General features: G+C 37.9%; 1 pseudogene; it reads left to right on the top strand.

Moving 5' to 3' along the window:
• The first annotated feature begins 1,196 nt into the window (after positions 1-1,196).
• LOC101585766 lies at positions 1,197-1,570 on the top strand (annotated as a pseudogene).
• The last annotated feature ends 15,671 nt before the right edge of the window (positions 1,571-17,241 follow it).

The following is a 17,241-nucleotide window of genomic DNA, read 5'->3' as shown; positions in this document are numbered from 1 at the left end:
GGCGTGGTAGTGCGTGCCTATTATCCCAGCTCTTGGGAGGCTGTAAACAGGAGGATCACTCTGATTCTGATCTAGCAGTGAGACCCTGAACACCCTGTAGACCCTTCCCTAAAAATACAAAAGAAAAAAAAAAGGAAAGAAAGAAACTAATACAGTGTTAATGCATTGTTCTGAATAATTCTAGTTGTATGACTTATATTTTCTTTTTCACTTTTGCCACCAGGGATTGAACTTGGGAGCTTGCATTTGCCAGGTAGGCTCCTATGCTGCTGAGCTAAATACCTAGCCCTTTTTTTTCATATTTTTCACTTGATGTTCTTAACTGACAGAACCTTTGTGTTATCAAATGAAGTGCCTCTTAACTAAAATGATGGCATGAAAACCACAGTGAAGTCAACTAAACAAAAGCCTTAAAAGTGTAGTCTCTAGGCTAGTGGGATAGCTCAGCAAAATAAGCACCTACTTAGGCAAGTGCAGGAGCCTGGTACTACATGTCATACTGACCCCACCCTGGGGTATGCTGAGCTGGCCACTAAGACAGGATGTGGTAGTGCATGCCTGTAATCCCAGTGCCAGTGGGGCTGAAAATAGGAGGGTCACTAAAAGTCTGAGCTGCCTAGTGAGACTCAGTAGTTACATTAAAAAAAAAACATTGTGGCCTTCAAAGCAGAAAACTAGGTGTGCTCTTTGGATGTTTGACAATAGTACAGCCAGACATTTGAAATAGGTTATCACAAGTACAAGTACTGAACTGCCACCGTAAAATGCTAATCATAGCTTTTCTTCATTTCTTGATATTTTCACATCCTCATACATTATGCTTAGCCTAGGCAAGGGATTGCCTTCAAACACTCATGATTTCAATGTCTTGAAAAACTTCAGTGTATTAAATCACTTTGGGTGAGCTTTGACTGTATTTGTTTATACATTAGAAGGTGCTATTTCCTATCATTTTTTGCTTAATCCACCGTTGTTCTTACCATGTCTATAATATTTTCTCTGAGTATTTCTTCATTTCTTCCTGAACACAAACTTGATCTATTTGGACCTAAGTTGCAAAAAAATAAAAAACAAACAAGCAAAAAACCTCAACTATATCTAGACCAAGAAAAATAACATAAGACTAACAGGTATCACTTTTCTGTCCAACATCTTGAAAGGTCTGCAGTGGTAGTCGCTGCTCTCCAGGCTTCGCGATGCCTCCCAAAAATGACAAGAAGAAGAAAGATGCAGGAAAGTCAGCCAAGAAAGACGAAGACCCAGTGAACAAATCTGGGGGCAAGGCCAAAAAGAAGTGGCCCAAAGGCAAAGTTTGGGACAAGCTCAACAACCTGGTTCTGTCTGATAAAGCTACTTACAACAAACTCTGTAAGGAAGTTCCCAACTACAAGCTTATTCCCCTGCTATGGTCTCTGACAGACTGAAGATCTGTGGATCACTGGCCAGAGCAGCCCTTCAGGAGCTTCTTAGAAAAGAGCTTATCAAGATGGTCTCTATGCACAGAGCTCAAGTTACTTATACCAGAAATGCCAAGGGTGGAGATGTCCCTGCCACTGGTGAAGGTGCATGATGAATAGGTTCAACCACGTGTACACTTGGAAAAAATAAAATTTTATTATTAAATGACAAAACAAACAAAAAAGGACTAACAGGTATAGTTAGTCCTGATAACAGATATCAACAAAAAGGTGGAGTCAACACAAATTACATAAAAAGACTGCACTTCCATGACAACATCTCAAGAAATTCATGCAGGCCAAACCAACTCTATAGAGAATGATAAATATTCCAGAAAGAGACAAAAATGATCACAACTTCAAGTGCAACATAAGAAAAGAATCACCAAGCAGAGCAAGCAATTAAAGAAAGGGGAAAAGTAGGGAGCCTACCATAGCATAACAACATGACAAAAATAAGCCAATACCTATCTGTTACAACCATCAACATAGACAACATCAATTCACCAATCAAAAGAAGCAGACTGGTAGAGTGGATCAAGAAACAAAATCCAACAACATGACTTATACAAGAAACATATTTAACTAAATAAGTAAATTATTAATTAACAAAAATAAATTAATAGACTGAGGACCAACCAGATAGCTCAGCAGATTAAAGTGCCTGCGTAGGCAAACTCAGGGTCCAGGGTTCAATCCATAGCATCTGATGCCAGCCCTGCCCCTGGGGAGCACTGAGACAGCAATTGAGACTGGTTGTGATGGCATGTGCCTATACTTGGGAGGCTGAAAAACAGGGGGATCTCTATGAGTCCTATCTGTGTAGTGAGACCCTGTGGATCGATCCTGCACTAAATATATAAAAATAAATAAATAAATAAAAATAAAATTAACAGGTTGAAAGTCAAAGGATACCCCATATGATAGGCACCCAGAAAAAAGAAGGGGTAGCTATTCTGGTTGCTGACTATGTCAACTTCAAACCAAGAGTGATTAAAAGATTAAAAAGGTCACAACATACTTGTTAGGAGAAAATTGAAAGACGAAGAGATAAAAATCATAAACATTTATGCACTCAATTAGGAGCACCAAAATACATAAGAGAAATTTTAGCAGACATGAAAGATAAAATGAGCAATACCATAATTGTAGTAGAGTTTAACACTTCATTGGTACAAAGAGCTAGATCACCTAGGCCAAAAAAATAAGCAAAGGAATAAGAGAACTAAACCTAATTTGTGAAGAAATGGACTTAGTAGACCTTTACAGAATGTTCCATCCAACAGAGTCAGAATGCACATTCTTCTTAGCTGCACATAAGATGTTCTCCAAAATAGACAATATACTAGCAAGAGCATGCCTCAGTAAATGCAAAGGAATTGAAATTATCCAAAGCACATTGTCTGACCATAGTGCAATGAAACTGGAAATTATTGACAGATGCAGCAGCAATAACTCCATAAACACATGGAAACTAAATAATAGTTTCAATAAATAGGTCACAGACCAAATTAAAGAAGAAATTAAACAATATTTACAATCAAACAAAAATGCAGATACAAAAAACTTGAACCTGTGGGATATAATGAAACACACAGATTCCTAGAAACACACAAACTATCAAAGCTCAATCAAGAAAATATAAAAATTCTGAATAAGCCAATAGCACTCAATGAAATTGAAAATGCAATAAAAATCCTACCAATAAAGAAAAGCCAAGGTCCTTATGCATTCTTAGCTGAATTCTACAAGACATTTAGAATAGATTTAATCCTTGCTCTTCCCGCATTCTCCAATGAAATAAAAAAGGAAGCAATTCTCCCAAACTCATTCCTGGAGGCAAGTATTATTCTGATATCAAGACCAGAGAAGGACCCAACCAAAAAAGAGAGCTACAGGCTAATCTTCCTAGTGAACATAGATGAAAACATCCTCAATGAAATACTAGCAAACAGAATGCAGCAAATCATCAAGCAGATTGTACATCATAAGCAACTGGGATTCATCCTTGGAATACAGGGATGGTTCAACATATGCAAATCCATACATGTAATACCTCACATCAACAGAGCCAAACACAAAAATCACATGGTAATTGCAATAGATGCAGAAAAAGCTTTTGACAGAGTCCAACACTCATTCATGACAAAAACCCTATAGAAAATTAAAATTGATGGTCTTTACCTCACCCTGATGAAAGCATCTATCATAAACCAATAGCCAATATCATACTACATGGATAAAACTTGAAATCCTTCACTTTAAAATCAGGAACAAAACAAGGATGTGCACCATCACCACTCTTGTTTAATATGGTTCTGGAAACATTTGCTATAGCAATTAGACAACAGAAAGAAATTAAAAGAATAATGATTAGAAAGGAAAAAGTGAAATTATCATTATTTGCAGATGACATGATACTCTACATACAAGACTCCAAAAACTCTACCAAGAAACTTGCAGATTTAATAACCAAATTGAGTAGTGTAGCAAGATACAGTTAACACTGAAAAATCATTAGCATTTCTATACATAAACAGTAAACACACTGAGAGAGAAATTATGGAAATCATGCTTTTCACAATAAATTCCCCCAAAATGAAATACTTAGGAATCAATCTTGCAAGGGAAATATAAGATTTATACAGTGAAATTATAGTACTCTGAAAAAAGAGTTAAAAGAGAATTTTAAAGAAATGGAAAGATATTCCTTGTTCCTTGTTAGAAAGAATAAGCATTGTAAAAACGACCATATCCCCAAAATTGTTATACAGATTCAATGCAATCCCAATTAAAATACCATTAATATACCTCACAGATCTAGAGAAAACATTCCTAAAATTCATGTGGACTCAGAAGAGATGTAGAATAGCAAAAGCAATTGTGTGCACCAAAGGAAAGGCAGAAGGTATCACAATCTATGACTTGAAATTATACTAGAAAGCTACTATGATAAAAACCACATGCTATTGGCAAAATAAAATAGACATGAGGATCAATAGAAAAGATTAGAAGATGCAGACACAACTACAAACATACTCAACCACCAAGTTTTTGACAATGGGGTTAAACATGTTCACTGGAAGAAAGATAGTTTGTTTAATAAATCGTGCTGGAAAAAAATTGGTTTTCCAGATCTGAAAGTTAAAAATAGACCTGTGCCTAACACTACACCAAAAATGGCAGTAAAAATAGATCAAAGATTTAAACTTGAATACTGAAACACTAAATGTTCCAGAAAAGAAAGTAGTAGAAATCTTAAAGACATATGGGGTAAATAAAAAGCTCATGAAGAAAGATCAAACTACATGGGAAATACTTCAAAGAATCAACAACTGAAATCTCATCTTTTTTGAAAAGTTTCCACATGTCAAAAGAAATCACCAATAGAGTTAAAAAAGAAAACCCTTGAGTTGGGAAAAAATTATGCCAACTGTCCCTCAGAAAAAAGACCTCTATCTAGAACATACAATCAATTTTTAAAATCTCTGGCTTGCAAAATTCAAAGACACAATTCAAAAATGGGCACCTGAGATAAATATGCACTTCACAAATGAAGAGATACAAATGGCAAATAAATATATCAAAAAAATGTTCACCATCATTGGTTATTCAAGAGATGCAAATTAAAACAATGCTGAGATACCATCTTATGCCAGATAGAATGGCTATCATCAAGAACTCAATCAGTAACAAATACGGGTTATGGGGAAAAGGGAACCCTTTTCTAGTATTGGAGGGAGTGAAGATTGATATAACTATTTTGGAAATCAGTGTGGAGATTCCTCAAAAAGCTAGGATTGGAGGTCCCATTCAAGGCGGTTATTTCCATTCTAAGTATTTTTCCAAAAGAATTGAAATCATCATACTACACAATATATGTATACCCATGTTTATAGCCATGAAATTTGTTACAGCTAAATCTTGGAATCAACCCAGATGACCATCAACTAAAGAATGGATAAAAAAGATGTGGTGTTTTTTGCACAATGGAGTATTACTCAGCTATAGAAAAGATATATGCAAGACTTTTGTAAGTGAGTGTATACACCTAGAGACTGTGTTTAAGTGAAGCCAGTCAGACCCACGTGTGCATTGTACTGTCTTGGTAGTGTGAAAATCTGAAAGAGTAAATAAAATCTGAAAGATACAATAGATACTGTGAAAGGGAAAGAATTTGTTCAATGGGAAAGAAAAACTGAGATGAAAAAAAGAACAAAAGAAAGAAGGAGAAAATATATATTTATGTGTATATATACAGAATAGTTTGAATAATTGTGTTGCTGATTCTGCTGATCTATTGAAATGAGCAGTTAATGCTTAAAATTGTTTTTATTCTTTTTTCTTATTAACTTTTTATACAACATTTTTGTTGTTGCTGTTTTGTTCCTTTGTTTAAACCAATTTTGCAGGTAACCTAAACATTTAATTTGAAAATAACATCATTCAATACAGCAACCATTGTTAAATTTCTACTACTTTGTTTAATAAAATTTTGTATCATTTCTAATGCCATTTTTTACTATTTTGTATTCTTAAAAAAATAAAATTCAAATTAAAACACTAAAATTTGACCTGAGCCCAGAAGGAATGGCTCTCATCAAGAAATCAACCAATACTTCTCTCTTTGGCAGCAAATATACTAAAGTATTTAACCAATAGCAGATGCCATTGGGGCTAAGGCATAAAAGAACTCCATCTCCACTGTTGATGGGAGTGTGGATTTGTGGAACTACTATAGAAACTAGTGTGGGAATGCCTCAAAAATCTAGTATTCAAGTCATCATTTGATCCAGCTATTTCCTTTCTGAGTATTTTCCCAGAAGAATTAAAAACATCATATTATCTAGCAGCACAATTTATAATAGCTAAATCATGGAAACCATTCAAATGCCTATCAATCATGGAATGCCTAAACAAGACATGGTATTTGTATACAATGGAGTGTTACTGAACCATAAAGAAGGATAAACTTAAGAGGTTCATAGGTAAGTAGATGCAACTACAGACCATACCAGACTCACATATGTAAACATAGTATTATCTCCCTAGTGTAAAAAGTTGAAAAATTAAATCAGATCCAAATGGCACAACAGATTTTGTGAAATGGTAAGGAAATATTCAAAAGGAAGGAGAAGCTGGGATGGGAGAAAAGAGAAAAGAAGGAAGGAAAAAGCAAAAAGAAAAATAATTATGATAGCTACAATAATTCTAATTTGAAAAGACATGTTTGTGCTTATATTGTTTGATCAACTTTCCATCCCTCTACCTTGTAATCTGGACACCTACTTTGAAAATTCCAATATGCAATGTGTGTTACCCATTCTTATTGTCCTACTGCTGCATTTTGAAATTTTGTATCACTGTTTTATTGCTTTTTTCCTCTTTAAAATAAAAATAATAATTTTTACGTATAAAGTTACAGGCATTTTCTACAGAGATTTAAAAAATATATATTTATCTCTCCCCAATACTTCAAAGCAAAAGTAAGTTAGTAAAACTTTAATATGTGTACTACAGAATGTTTTTAACTAGGTGCCATGGGATTGCACATGTAATCCCAGTTATTCAGGAGACAGGTAGGCTCACAAGTTTGAGGTCTTCTTGTATAACTGAGGAAGACTGTTTCAAAATAAAAAATGAAAGTGGCTGAGGTATAGCTCAATGGTACAGAGCACCTTACTAGGAAAAATGGAGGAAAAATTAAACTATTTTGAGATAAACATTAAGTTGAAAGTTTTCTATAAATTTATTTGGAAAAACATGCACAGTGGAAAGTGGTGGTCTTTTCTTTCAGAGCACAAAACCTATAAATCGTATAGCAGTGTGTAATTAGTATTAGGTGATCCATAGTTACGTTATTTTATACTTAAAATGGTAACTCTAGAAAGTAAGTAAGAACAAACACTTAATATGGTAACACCACCAGAACAGGCAAGGCCACCAGAGAAGAATAAAGGTCTGATTGCTTTTGTAGTATGTCCAGAGGTCTGGCTATAATATGGTACAGTGTCGAAAGTAAATACAGTTCTATTTTTTTTACTACCAATAATAATACATACATTCACTAGACTGGAAGAAACTGTATAAACAACCAGAAAGAACCATTTAACTGATTCACTGCAAGGATATTTATTCCATACAAATTCACACCAAAGCTATATGGTGTAGCCTTGAGTTTTTCCATAAAATGCAACTAACACGCAGTATTAAAACATTTTATATTATTATAAAGTGCTTTCCATTTCTATGGAGTGTGCTGAATGCATGGTCTCATTTAATTTTCATGATAACCTAAGCGTTGCTTTTTCTGTTCCACAGATGGGGAAATCGAGGCTTGACTCTTCAGTACTCAGAGTAGCGCAGGAGCAGCAGCAGTGTTTTCAAATTGTGTGTAAGGAATGCAGAATTAGACTCCCCCAGACTGCACGGGCAGTGTGAACAGTTAAAGACATCTGTAGGTGACTGGTGTGAAGATGGCTCAGGAGTAAATCACCCAAGGTCTTGCATAGAGGCCGAGCTATGACTTAGCCTGCTGATATAGAGCAACTCTAAAATATGTGCGCTAGGAAGCAAGCACTCTTCTGTGTTATAAATGAAAACAATAGAAGTGAGTGTGAAAATGGTCATTGTGCAGGGTGCACATAGGTCAACTCAGAATGGGAGAGATGAGTAGAATTGTGTACAGGCATCGAATCTGCCTGTGCTCACAACCACAATGGTTTTGGCCCCAACTCTCAGGGACAATCTGTACTAGTGTCTCCCGCTGTCCACCTCCTCTCCCTCCCTACTCCACATATAGCTGAAGCATTACCTGGGCTGGACCAGAGGAACTGCCCCTCTTCTCCCCTTCTGTGGCTGTCCCTTCTGCTGCATGTACCCCCTGGTCCTGTGCAAAGTCTCTCAAAGAACAGCTTGCCTGCCCCTGAAAACTTGGAAATCTCCACCTCTTGGGGAATGAAGCCCTTCATCTAAGGTAGGACATCCCCATAGACAGCTTGCTTGTGGTCACAAGAAAGTCTTGCCAGTTACTCTCTGATAACCTCTGCTTTTGTTCGCCTGCCCTTTATTTTCTTCTTTCTGCCTATTCACTGCATCACAGACACTACCCTTCAGCTAGGCACAGCTGTCACTTCCTGAAAAATTCTCTTCCATTCCTGCTCATGATCTTGAGCTAGAGACTATGATAGCTGCGCAGCTAAGGGACAACCTTCAGGGTCCTTGTCATGACATCTCCAGGAAATTCAGGTCCGAGTCCAATCCATGTGACCAATTCACAGCCCTCTCACAGCTAAGTTTTCTCCTAGGCCAGCCTCTTCTACCTGAGTCTCTCTTTATTCTCTCTAGAAACTGTCTATATTACTTCATACGTACAGCATCCAGAGCATAGTAGATGTTGCATAAATACAGGTTATTTTTTAATAAATTGTCAGGTTTTTTCCTTAGTTCTTCATGCCAATTCAGGGGGTCTGTCCATGAAGTCTCCATGATCAGACACATCCTCACACCTTCACAGAGTAAACATCCACTCTCACATGGCTCTCTTTCATTAACAAGAAGGAATGGATTCTGAAGGGAAGGGCCAACTAAAGATTAGAGAGGAGACACTGCTGTGCCTTTCCTTTGCTGATTCACATGGGAGGGGTATTCCCTTCTCCTCTTCAGGAACAGCCTTGTCCTGGGCAGCTCTTTGCTCTCAAGAGGTGCCTCCTCTGCCCAGACAATTCACCTGGAATTTCAGAGCTATGTGCAATCAACACCCCAACCTACACTCTACCTGGCTCCTCTTGGCACAAGGTGACATGGCCAATGAGACTCAACAAGGCAGATGCTTCCAGTTGCAGCAACTTCCTATCCAAAACAGAGAAGATGCCACTCTGCTCAACAACACTTGAAAGTGTCACTGTTGTCCAGAGACTTCTAAACTCATGGAAGATGTGCTTTAAGACACCAATGAATTCATATCTGTTTGGGTTCATTTTTGTTTACAAAGAAAAGGAATCTATAACCAGAGACAAGATTGGTATCCATGGGGCTGGGGAGATGGCTCAGTAGAATAGGTGCTTGCCTGGCAAGCTCAAGGGTCTGAGTTCAATCTCTGGTTTTGAAAAAAAATTGTTATCCAATTAATTTTGGCATTAAATGTAATCCCACTTTGTGAGATTCATGTTTTAAGTTGAAGAAACTGAGGCTGAGCCAGGTGAATAAGTAGCTAAGAATCAGCCTGGCTTAAAGTCAGGTCCATGGCCCTCACATCATGGTTTCTGGCCCTAGGGAGTGGTGATCTGTATCCCCAGTGCCAACTGTGGGAGTGGCTATACTCAGAACCTGAGGCTAGAATGACCGGAAGGGGATGTCCATGTGGTGCTACCTCAGCTTGTCCCTTGTGGCATCCACACAAACTGCTGGATAAGGTCAGTTATAGACTGGTGGGAAGAGCTACCAAATTCTCAGTAGGGTTCCACCATGGCAGTGGTCCACAGTGGTATTCAACTGTCCTTACCTACATCAGTGAGAGACTGGCATAGAAGACAAAATAGCGTAGGCACTGGGAATGCACTGGCAGCAGAGTGCTGCCACTACCTGTGGGAAATCACAGCAACAGGAGCTGCCATCGCTGGGGCCTGCGATTGATCCTGCCCCCAGCCAGAGCTGCCTTCATGAGACTCAATTTTACCAGTTGGGTAGTGGCTGCCCACACTGAATGGCCCTGGGACACAGTCCAAGGCCACCCTTGGGAATCCCAGATAACATGAAGCCTGAGAGCCCTGGCCTCCCACACCATTTCCAAGGTGAGTCACATTTGTGAGGGTAGAGTTTGTTGATCTGTCAAGAAACTCCTAAGAATGAATAACATTCCCCAGTGAGAGGGCAGGGAAAGAGGCACTGAAACTTGAGGTTGGGAACATTTCACAGAGCATTTCAGTTCTGACTGGGACCTGTGGCAGGACAAGAAGGCTTCTGTGGTATCATTTGCCATCTGCTTTGGCCATGGGGCCAGCATTGTGTACAGAAAGGGATTTCTTTGGGGCCATCATCATCACTAAGTTTTCCCCTTGAAGCTGATTCTATTTTTTGGCACCTCTACCCTCCTGACATTGACTCCATCCTGAAATGTCTCGATATTTTTGTGAGGTGCTTGCTTTGTTCTTTATTCCCCAATTTTTTTCCTGGGAGTTGTCTATACAGCTCTTCCCAGGGTCCCCAGGCACCTTTCAGTCAGTTTCACTGACCTGCAGTGTGGCCCCTTCTTTCAGTTTTCTGTTTGTTTGGGACTTGTCCTGCCCAGCCCACCACCAGACACTTCACTCTTCACTCTCACAAGAAAACACCCTTGGCAATGTTTATACACTAAGCTACCTTTCTCCAGTGCCTGTGAAGTTCTCTGGGAAAAACTTAGTCATTAGAGGAGGCTTCTTTAAACTCTATCATTCTGTGGAGTTTCCAGGTAATTACTGTGAAGGGCAACACTGTGGCCTCAAAGCAGCCTCGAATTACCTTCCGCAGGCAGGCCAAGAACATTCCCGTGGCACTAGACAGAGTTTCCGTGGGTGGGCGGCCACTGCTAACCCTTCCCTCTCTGAGTATGTGCCGCAGAGTGCTTCTCTTCCCACAGGCTTGGTGCGCAGACTCAGTGACATTGTGCACAGCGTTTCAGCTAGCCTCGCTCATGCCGGCCTCCTCTACTTTCGCTTGCTTATCTTCAGGAAGAATGTTTTGGAATTTTTTTCTAGTCACTATTTGCAGTGTCACTTACATGCCCTTTTGAACAGGTGGCCCTTTGGGGTGACCTTTAGGAAAACTGTGAATTTGGAGCAGGTAATGCCTTTTATATATATATATATATATATATATATATATATATATCCTCAGAAAGTTGTATTTATTTGGTTTTCTGATACCTACAGTATTCAATTTCATTTTTTCTAATGTATTTAGTACAGTGTCTACAGAGTCTCACTACACAGATCGGACTCTTAGTGCTCCTCCTGTTTTCAGCCTCTCAAACTATGGGATTACAGGCACGCACCACCATGCCCAGTCTCAATTTTTGTCTCAGGGTGCCCTAGGGGCGGGGCCGGCACAGTACACAGGGGATCGAACCCTAAGTAGGCGCTTTATTCTAGAGCAATCTGGCCAGCCCTTACATTTTTGGAGTTTTAGTACCTTTATTTTTTTTTTCCTACTAAAAATATTGCTAGAAATACATTGTGAATTTTCACCCCAGGCAGCACTCACCCCCTTCCACTACATTTTCAGATAAAGGTCTGAAGGAACTTTAATGGCCATTCTGCAGTAAAATGATTTCATTATTTTTTTAAAGTGAAAGTTTTTTTCTCATTAAAGTTGAGAGAATGAGTCACTTCTTATCTTGTTGAGATTCAGCTTTTGGGTTAACAGACTAAGTATTCATAGTCATTTCCGAGCTATTTTATTGGAGATACTTTATACCACAAGTTTTGATTTTTTTTCCCTTTGACACTTTAATTTTGAAAGTGGAAAATATGTTCAAAATTATATAAGCAACTAAATATAGGCGATATGAGAGCGTGAAAGTAGGCCACAAGACCCACGAGATCCAGGAAGTGGTCTGTATTATCTAATCAGCCTATATAATTATTTAGCTATAGAACTTATTTACAAAACAATGATTAATTTAAGCATTTAGACCTTTTGTAAATATGCATAAAATAATAAGTTCAGAAATGAATGCTTTTCACTTACATCAGGTCTACTGTGTACTAAAAAATCGAGCTACATAATTTGTTGAATTTTTCAACTCTAAATACTAGATTTGAACACTTGGTTCTCTTATTGTACTTGAGATTGACAGTCTTCTACAGACACACATTTCTTGCTGAGTACCAACAGCAAAAAGTATCTTTTGTTGAAAACTCCCAGGGTATCAGCTAAGCATCTCCATCTGTGGCTTCCTTTCCCATTCTCTTCTCAGATCCCTGCCACTTAGTTAGGATTTTAGAAGCTTGGAATTGCTCTCAAAATCTAGCTTTGCCTGTAGAAAAGACAAACTTTGTTTTAGGGAGGCAACAGAAATATGCAGCTTTGTAACACTGCTCTTTACTAGAATTAAGTAAAATTTATTATGGTAAGATTGCAATAAATTAAAGACTCGGTTTATAATCCCCAGGGCAAAGAAACTTCAAATATATAACTAATAAAATAAGCAGGAATTAAAGTTACATGCTAAAAAAAATCTGGTAACCAAAAGAAGTCAATAAAAGAAGGGTAAAGGAACAAGAGAGATTTAAAATACATAAAATACAAATACCAAAATATACATTTTATGCTCTCTTACATAAGACACACTTTACATCCAAAGCAAAAGTTCAAATTAAAAAGATTGATGAATACATGCCATGGAAACAAACTAATCTCACAGGGTGTAAGGCTTGCCTAATATTCTACATGCTCCCTTCAGTTTCTCTGGGTTAGGCATTCTGGCTCATTCCAATTGGAACCTCTTTTTGAGATCACACGGGCCTGGAATCCAGTGTCCAACAGAGTTTTAGCCTCATCTGAGACCCAAGTAGAGAAAAAATGACTTCAAGTTTCCCACTATGGACAGAGTTCACCAGGCAGCTGTTAGACTGAAAACTGTCTCTCATTCATTATAAGTAGGAGGCCACCTTTAGGTCCCCAACATGCCCACTTCTGCCTCAACGTCAGCAGGTTGTGAGTGAATGCCTGTGGTCAATGTGGCTTATCTGACACATCTAGAAAGTTTCACTCATTGGCAGCAGAATGTTAGGTGGTTTTCATGAGTACATCAAACACTCTTTGATAACAAATGAATACTGCCTGAAGGTTAATTAATAATAATAATAATAATGATGATGATGATGATGATGGTGATGATATTTTTTCACACACACACACACACACACACACACCAGTGTACTTCAGTTTGTTAGTTGCCCAGAAAATAATTACTGTTCTAGATCTGGTTGCTCCTGCCTCTCAGAAATGGCTGGTCACAGTGTTGCATATTGTATAAACCAATCCCCGTTGACAAGTCAGTCTGCATCTGTACTTCCTGCTCGCTTATCGCATATAAGCCCCAGACCTAAAGACATCAAGGCCTGATACTTTGGGAGTGATTCCAATAAAAGCCCCTTGACACAAATAAATCTGCCTCCAAATCCTGGGTGTTATTTCAGTGCTTCTGTTTGCTATTGCAACATGAGATTTAACCGTCAAGGCCTGAGAATTTCCTTCCAAACATGGAATAAGGTGAAGTTTGATATTCGCCAGTTCCATTCAACACTGTGCTGAAAGATCTATCTGGAATAGTTTAAGGAAAGGAAAAGAAGCTAAAGATATGGAATGTTTTAGAATGGTGTCACTCTTTAATATGTTTGATTATCCTCACTGTTTTTCAGGACTCAAATTGTAGCAGAAAACAGCCCCCTTCCCAGCTAATACACTCAAGTTTGATAGTTATCCATTTAACAGTTCCTTGTAGAGTTCTTGTTGCTTTTGTTTCTTAGAAATGGCTGATCATTGTAATGCATAGTTGGTCACTATGATGCATAGTGTAAAAACCAGTCAAAGACAGCCAAGTGCACCATTTATATACTTCCCCTTTGCAACCCCATAAAAAGCTCCCTCCCTGAGTCTTCGAGGCCTGACATTTTGGGGGACAGTTGACTCCCTGTCAGTGCCTATCAACAAAAACAAATCCCTCAAAATCCTGGGTGTTTTTTTTTTTTAATGTTTCTGTTTGCTGTTACAAAATTAGACTTTTTTTTTTCATTTAGAACAGAATCCTTGACAGTCAAGTCTAACCTGGTCAAGTGTGATTCTCTCATGGGTTTTTGTGGCATTCTGAATTTCTCCAGTTAAGACTTCTATCATATTAAGTTGCAACTACTTCTTCTTCTGTGTTCTCTGATAGAACTTTAGTTTTAGGTACCAGAAATAATAATGGAGAATAGTGCTGGATCCCAAAAGAAGCATAACAAAGTCCATGTACAAAGTCCTATCTATGAAAATTTCATTTGACCTAATAAGTGAGTTTAGCAAGAAAACAGTATACTAAATCAATCATCAATGACTGCTTCAGTTGTACTTTTTATATAAATAATCCAACAATGAAATTACGAAAATGAAGCCATTCAAAAAGAGCATTTCTGGAATGCTAATAGAAAGAAAGAAAGAGAGAAAGAAAGAAAGAAAGAAAGAAAGAAAGAAAGAAAGAAAGAAAGAAAGAAAGGAAGGAAGGAAGGAAGGAAGGAAGAAAGAAAGAAAGAAAGAAAGAAAGAAAGAAAGAAAGAAAGAAAGAAAGAAAGAAAGAAAGAATTCATTGTGAGTGATATTATTCCTCCAGGAACTTAAAGGAAGAGTGAAAGTAGTTTGAAATAAAGTTGTGGGAAGCACAATAAGATTGGGTTTGAAGAATCCTATTACAAAAAGACAGGTTAACAAGAGGAAAGTATAACACAATTATTTAACCAAAATTTTATATCACTTAAATGAAGAAATGAAGAACTATAGGCACAGGGAAAGCCATCTGTTTTCAGGCTTGGGTCTAATGAAGCAGGACAGCTGTGTAGACTTGAGATTATACAGAAAGGTGTGACCAAAGGTGACAGACCAAGAGGAGGGGAAGCAATGCTGGATGTTTGTATTCCCCTGGTCTCTTTGTAGCATCCCTGTCCCCCAAGCATGTGGTGAGATCCATCCGGAAGGATGATTCTCAAGGTAGAGGATGAACTTTCTTGTCTTTATGGCTCATTTGTGGGGGAAGAGATTCTAGTTTAAATGACTCAAATGATTCTAGCTTGATTTCTATGAATCATACCAGGCAGAAGACAGGTAAGCAATAGAGGATCAAAGCGAAATTCTGAGGCCTGTATTTCATATTCCATCTTATTTTTCAACTTTCATTTTTAGACATTTTCTTTGCCTTTTATTAGACAATTTCATCTGTTTGTTCTTGACAGCCATCTCATCAATGAAGGCTGTTCACATTGAGTGACCTCAGATTTAGGTAAAATAGAGGCAGCTTTACAATTGAGGTCTTCCAGGAAACCACCAGAGGGGTGAAATGACAAAATTTCTGTGGATCAAGATAATGAAAGGGTTCCATTCTTTTCCCCTTTTGCAGCTGTCAGATTGCTGGTTTTCACTGTGGTTGTGGGCTTTTAGTCTCCAAAACCATGATCCTGAGGAAGGGAAAATTACAACAAGACAAGTTAAGGTGTCACAAATCTCATTGTTCTTGTTGGGACTCAGTGACATCTTTCTTACAATAAATACTTTCTGAGTTTTGTAAGCCTTTAGTTAATCATCAGAGTTCTTTAGCTATCAATTTTTATCTTGATTTTTGTTTTTTTCTTTTTTTTGCTTCACCAGTTTTTCTCATTTATTTTGTGGAATAAAAGAATTTTGGAACTCTGCTCCATCATTTTCACTGATATTAACTATATGATCTGATTTTTTTAAAGGACCCTCATGCTGAGATACTGACATAATTGTAAATGGCTATAAAAGAGGACGTTGGAAAGGTATAAATGACAATTTTAAATTTTGTGTTCATGTTTGTGAAGACTACATTCCATAATTAGTCAGTAGCTCAAAACAGTTATTTTTAGAACAAAGGTCAAAGACCACTGTGTTGATCTATGAGAACACATGGAATTGCCTCCATGCTTTTATACACCAGCTCAGACATAATCTACCTTTAGCTCCTGTGAGTGTGCTTTTATTCTTTTGCTGGGCACTAAGTATATATTTTTCTTTACTTAGAATAGAGTCTCTCCTTAACATGTTTGACTCTTCTTGCTTTGTTTTCCAAGACTAAAATTAGATATTCTTTTAAATTTGGGACAGAATCCTTCACAACAAAGTCTAACCTGCGATCTCATGTGCTTCTGTGGCATTTTGAATTTCTCCAGCTATGTCTTCTATCACATTCAGTTGCAACTGCTTCTTAATTGTATGTATTCAACAGTGCATCTTTAGTTTTGATGCAGGAGAAATATAATTCCCAACCTGCTAGATGTCAGATGTGATACACTTGTGTTCCCCAAAATTGAATGAATTTCAAGGACTAATGGAAGTTAAGAATAGGAAAGGCTTATTGAGAGCTCCTGAGACACAAGTGGGATCTCAGGAGTGGCTTGCCACTGAAGCCCTTTGTCAGGGGTAATTTATAAAACAAAGTCACAATATAAGTACAACATAGGTCAAATTATAACACACCTGTAGGATTACAAACATAGCTGCTAAGGTAATAATCCAATGGGGAAGTGGTCACCTTGAAAGGGTAAGTGGAAAGAACAAAGACATGTTTGGGAAGGAATAGGGCACCCACCTGGGAACTTGATGCTTAGCTGGACATCCTGCACCAGGTGGTGCTATTTGCAGTGTAATTCCAAGATACAGCTCATCCCTTTTGGAGGTCTGGCCATTGCATCTCTGTCTTGAATCCTGGTCTTCTTCAGATGCACCTCTAGCCACCATTCTGATGTCTGTAATTTTTATTGGCTTCCTTGAGAGCCCAATCCTTCTCTGACTGTGTATTAGTTTCTATCCAACTTGGCTGCCTATAATAGTTTTGGTGTGAGAAATTCTCCAGGATCCAGAAACAATACTGTGAATGGAAAATAGTGTTGGACCCCAGAAGAAATAGAAGATTCAAGTTGGTGCCTGTAGCTCTCAAAGTCTGACCATGGGATAAAGAAAATTATAATTTGAATAAGATATTGGAATTGTTAATATTTAAAATTCAAGAATGATTTAAGAATGGCCCAGAAAAAAA

The sequence above is a fragment of the Octodon degus genome, unplaced genomic scaffold (genome assembly GCF_000260255.1).
Source record: "Octodon degus isolate 3935 unplaced genomic scaffold, OctDeg1.0 scaffold00004, whole genome shotgun sequence".
NCBI lineage: Eukaryota > Metazoa > Chordata > Mammalia > Rodentia > Octodontidae > Octodon > Octodon degus.
Note: the sequence above shows the minus strand (reverse complement) of the source record. Positions and strands in the feature narration are given on the sequence as shown.